Consider the following 6,000-nt stretch of genomic DNA (forward strand, 5'->3'; position numbering starts at 1 on the left):
TGAAACACTGTGACTCTCTTTTATCTTCAGTTTTGTATACTTCACCCATTACCATTGTTTGAAGGAAAGTGAAAAAATTAAAAGCAACACAGCTTTCCACATAGCACAACCATTCATTTGTAGCACCTTATTCTTCAGGGTTCCCGGCTCTGGAAGGACGTGAGTGCCTTATAGCTAATACTAATGAATTTCCTGGCATTGTTGCTTTTTGCCAAGAAAAGCTGTTTGCAGTCAGAAGTATCCCTGTTGCCAAGAGGGCGCTAGTTCATGGATTGCGGTAGGCTGGGTATGAGAAGATGTCCCTGGGAGTGTTTGCCGTTGAGTCTTCAAAACAGAGTGTCCTTACTGAGATTCTCACCCTTTGATAGCCTCCGGCTGCTGAGGTTTGGGTGGGGTTTGGCTGGGGTAGCAGCACACATTGCAGGTCAGATTTTCCCCCTGCTCTTACCTTTGTGTTTTGAAATGCTATATTCTTTGCTTTGCTAGCAAGCTGTTTTCAGGGATAAACACAAAAATGGAAGTAATCTTTATACAAAACTCTTATTAGCCTTTTCTCTGCCTCAAGAATCTTGATGATGTGCTGAGGTTGCTATGGCTTTGCTTCATTGCCAGGTCTTGTACTAAATTAAAAAAAAAAAAAAAAAAGAACCATGGAACATCATTTATAACTTCCTTTTGCCCATGGAATCTGTTAGCCTTTCTGCACTTTAGTTGACCCTTAGAAACACTTTGAAAATCATCCTAAAATAACAGTTCATTGGTAGAACACAGACTTCATGGCAATGAATGCCTTCCTTGCTTAACCTAGGAGCTAGGCCTCATCACCACCAGTTAGCCAAGCTTGGCTTGTATGCTCCTTAAGCTGTAATTTGAGGCATAAATGGACATTAGGCAAAAGATGGGTGGGGTGATGACAGTAACTTGATCGCCTCACAAATTCCTGAGATAGAACAAGTAGAGGTCACTTTTTGGTTATTGTAGGCCCTTGTCCCTGAGTTGGATAGCCAACCTTGAAGTATGAAGGATTGTTCTGCCTTTACCCAGGAAGTCTCTGTGGATGGGGTTTCTTAATTAGCCCCGTTTAGTCTTATCATTACTCTATAGATATTCTTTCTAGATTCTAGCAGGAATTTGTATTAATACTTCAGTTCTAGATTTCTGTGTTCTTAGGTCGCTAAATATTTTCATGTGGAATGAAGATGATGAAGGTGGCCAGCCAGATGCCATTTTACACTGGGAAATCTTAGTAGCTCATCTTTGAACCCTTATACAGACAACTTTCTTTGAAGATAACCTTTCTTATAGCTGTCACCTAGTCTAGAAAGATTCCTTTCCTAAAAATCTTAAAAGTAAAACAAAAATAAAAACACTTAATCTTAGAACTTGCTCCAGGGGTCTTCCTAGCATAGGGATAATTTTTTATCTAGCTTGGCCTACTCTTTTCCTCATTTGTTCCTACTTCCCCTTATCCAGGGAGCGGTCCCTTCTATATGTTAAATGTGAGAAGTCCCGTGGCTTCTCTCTGGCCACTGCACAACACAACATCAACACTTTTTTTGCTACCTAAACTCAGAGGGCTCTTGGTATTGGCCAGAAGCTTTTCTGTCTGGCAGAGATCATATGTCTGTCTGCTTCAAACCTAGAGGGTCCTCTGTGGTCATTTGCTGATTTAAATAGCAAGTGCTGTATCTTTTAAGTCCTAGATTTAACACATTAACCGCCATGTGAGTTGTATTTAACTCATGCTAGTTTTGAGCCAGGGGCCTCGTGAAACATATCTAACTCACATGTCTCTTTACTTTGGGAGCCGCGTGGTGCGCAGGCAACTGCCATGCTGTAGCATACATGTTATGTGATGGGTGGCCCCCTGGGCAAAACCCTATAGTTGGTTCATGAAAATCTTACTTGTTGATGTTCTTATTGTTACAATTAATACAGACAATTTAATTGCATATAACCAACGCATAGAAAACAATAAACAATAACAAATTTTTCATTAAATTAGAAAGGATCATTTTGTTTTTGAAGTTTTTATTCTATTTTCATAATAAAACACATGGCCCCAAGGAAAAAATTTTTTTTTCTAGTGTGGCAGTCAATGTGTTAAACATGATGGTGCTCTCTTCTACCAGCTGGGCTCAGCTCTGGGGCAGAGAGGGAGGAAAAGATGGCACAGTCTTAGCTGTGGGGTCTTCATCTTGTGCTCAGTCAAGGGACTGTGGTTGCAGCTCTTAGGAATGTCCCCCTCTGTTTTATTTACTTGTTAAAATATTGATAACTTTTTTGTTATAGAAAGTATCAAACATATAAAAGTGAAGAGAGTCAGATAATGACTTCATTTTACCCATCCTCCAGCCATTCTGGGCTCGTCTGTGTGTCTGTCCTCCTACCATCCCACCCATCCCCTGGATTATTTTTGAAGCTAATTTCAGACATCATATCATTTCAATGGTGAATATTTCAGAATGTATCTCTAAAATATGTTTGTAAAAGATAAGTTCTATTTTTTAAAACTATAGCCACAATACCATTATTACCCCTAAGAAATTAACAATAATTCTTAATATAATCAAATGTCCAGCCAGTGTTCAGGTTTCCCTGATTGTCCTGTGACGTTTTCTTTTAGATAGTTCAATTCAGGATCTGAATATTGTCCATACATTGCAACTAGTTGGTATGTCCCTCAAATTTCTTTAATATATAAGTTCCTTGTCCAACTCACTCTCTCTCTGTCTCTCTCTCTCTCTCTTTTTTCTTTGCTGTTTCTTCATTGAAGAAACAGGCCCTTTGCCCTATAGTTTCCCACTATCTTGATCTTGGCATTTCTGAACTCTAAAGATAGGAAGTATCCAAATACTTAATTGGTCCAAAGGGATTTTCAAAAAATGATTGTATTAGTTTTTTATTGCTGCCATAATAAATCAGCACAAACTTAGTGACTTAAAACACATTTATTATCTTACAGTTTTATAGGTCAGAAGTTCAACACAGGCGTCACTGGGCTCAGACCAAGGTGTCAGCAGGGCTGGGTTCCTTTCTGGAGGCTCTGGGGAGAGTTCATTCTGTCGCGTTTTCCAGCCCCAGAGCCCACCCACATCCCTTGTCTCCTGGTTTCTTTCTTCCGTGTTCAAAGCCAGCAAGTTGCATCTCTTTGACCCTTCTTCACGTCTCCCTCTGACAGCAGCTGAGAAATGTTCTCTGCTTTTCAGGACTCACGATTACACTGGGCCCACCTAGATAATCCAGGATAATCTCCCATCTCAAGTTTCTTAATCACATCTGCAAAGTCCCTTTTGTCATATAAGGTAACATATTCACATGTTCCAGGGATTAGGCTGCAGACATGGGGTGGGGGGGATGGATTTTTTTACCTACCACAATGATCATCCATTTTTTTAAAATTCATACCGTTATAAAATAGAGGAATGATTGCACATGCCCTATTGTGATATCATAATGACTTGGGTTATGCGATAGAATAGGGCATATGACAGTAGAGAACTATCATTATGACATCATAGTAGTTTTGCTGGTAATAGATTGTCTGCATGGTTCTTGATTATTTATTTTGTTTGCAGGTAGCAGCATTTTACTTTGATCATTTCTCTAAGATGGCCATACAACCCCCCTTAGAAATGCCGCTTTAGGACTTGGAGTAGCCCAGGTCATTGATGTGATTATTAATACCTACACAGTGTCTTAGTTATCTAGATCTTCTATGTCTTTAGATTATGGAATGAAAATTTATTGTGGCACTTAAAGATGTTGAGGAGGTACTGAGGTCTTATAGAAATTATTTGAGTGGAGCAGAATTTTTAGCTCTTTCTGTACATTACAGAGATGACCTTCAGGTTGTTAAGTGAGACAGTGAATCATGTTTGAAAGAAAAGAGTGAAATGTAGGTATTTTTTTATTCGTAATCTATTTCTCCACTAGATAAAGGAACTTCAGGAGTTTAATGACTCCTTTCCTAATTGGAAACCTTAGAGGAATGTCCTTTCCTCTTTTTAAATTGTTTTACATTTTAATTCACATTGACACTTGATCTTCAGTCCTACATATAGATTCCTCTTCAGATGCATTTAGAATTTTACTATAACATTGGTCATCCTTTAGCAGCACTAGGTTGATGATAGATTTATCTTGGAGGCCATCCAAGAGGTTGTTATTAAAGACCAAAAGGACCTCATTATAAAGATATTTTACTATAAAATAGTCCCTTGGAGTGATCCTTAGAAACAGCAGGTCGTTTGTATAGTTTAAAAAAGTACATAGTGTCAAAAAAAAGTCACTAAGGGGTCCTTACCTTACGCCGTTTGTTTAAATAAATTCCAGATGAATTAAAGAGCTAAGTGTAATGGTTTAATTCCATTAAAAGACTTGGAAAAAATATAAGTAAATGTTAATGTGACTTTGAGTAAGAAGACCTTTGTGATTTCTGCTTTAGTAGATATTCCTTTATGTGGAACAGTTATTTTTAAAGACCTGTAAACAAATAAGGCTGCAACTGGCATAAAGTTACCTTCATGACATACTGCTTGAGCAAAAAAAGTCATTAGGCTGGCTCAGAGTGTTCTTCCCAATGCACCTGAAAGTAGAGGGAAAAAAATTCTTAGAAATGACTGCCTCGTTTTAAAAAATATATCAAATTTTAAAGAAAGGATCTTGAATAACTTGAGCTTAACTCATTTTTTTCTTTAAATGTTCAAAAACTCACTTTTCTGTTTAAAATTTTAAAAAGTTTTATAGTAATACATTTTTATCTTTTAAAACAAAAATGCTATTTTACTATATATTGTTTTGTATCCAGCTTTTTAATTTAATAACATATCATGAACTTTCAACATCAAGATATATATGAATGATGTGATTTTTAATAGCCATATAGCGTTTTACTGTATGGATACACTATATTTTTTTTAAACAATTCCTGTGTTTGGGCATTTAGATAGCTTCCAATTTTTTACTGTTATAAATATATCACTGAGTCCAATCAGGAGAGAGAAATTTGACAGGGAAAGTATAATATAAAGAATTTTTAACTGTAACAGAGGATTAGCTAGCAAGAAGTAAAGAGAACTCTGTAGAACACGGAAATAGAAGGTGACAGGTGCAATCCCTAACTCTTAGGCTGAGGACAGAGCATCCAGGCGGGAGTTCCACACCCCCAGGGCTGAGAGAGAGCTCAGCTGAGGGTTCCTGGATTTCAGAGAAGTCGCTGTGGTGCTATGCTGGCAAAACTTTTGCTGAAGATCTTCCCTCTAGCGTGCAAGAAAAAGTGATCATGGGGAAGGTACTCTTGTTATGAAACTGCCCAAGAAGGGGGTGTGTTGGGAGAAGTTGCTGGTCTCTCCATTGAAGGCGCTGGGCATCAAAGACGCCATAAGCACCCAGTGAACCTGTCAGGAGAGCAGGTTGGAGCCAGGAAGCAAAAACCCTGGCAAAGGAAGAATACTCAAGGGGTCCACGTGCGTTTTCATAGAGCAGCCAAAAAGGGTGAGTTTGGGGTGCAGAGGCACAATTGATACCACCCAGTGCAAGAAACAAATGTTTCGGGGAATATCCTTGTATCTGTATCATTGCATATATTACATATGTTCCTAGACTGAGAATTGATTGGTAAAAAGGTGGGCACAGTCTACACTAGAGAAAGATTTCAGTCAGTAAATTGAACTTATTCTCCTATTATGTAGTACTTTGGAGCTTCTAGTTCTTCACCCTTTAGTTAATCTTAAGTATCATCATTCTTTTTAATCCTTACAAATCTGATAAGCAAAAAAATCTCATTGTTTTTTATTTGTATTTTTAAAAAATTAGTGATGTCAAAGCTTTTATTTTCCCTTTTTTATTCTTTTGTGAATTTCCTGCCTATGTCTCCCTACCTGTTTTAAAAATTGGGATATTGGCCGGGCGCGGTGGCTCACGCCTGTAATCCTAGCACTCTGGGAGGCCGAGGCGAGTGGATCGCTCAAGATCAGGAGTTCGAGAACAGCCTGAACA

At 38.2% G+C, this 6,000-nt stretch overlaps 1 protein-coding gene across 1 annotated transcript in view; it reads left to right on the forward strand.

Moving 5' to 3' along the window:
* Positions 1–6,000, forward strand: part of STX8 (syntaxin 8) — a 261,397-nt gene that overhangs the window by 58,259 nt on the left and 197,138 nt on the right. The window lies entirely within an intron of this gene.

This window comes from Propithecus coquereli, unplaced genomic scaffold, assembly GCF_000956105.1.
Source record: "Propithecus coquereli isolate 6110/MARCELLA unplaced genomic scaffold, Pcoq_1.0 Scaffold482, whole genome shotgun sequence".
Lineage (NCBI taxonomy): Eukaryota > Metazoa > Chordata > Mammalia > Primates > Indriidae > Propithecus > Propithecus coquereli.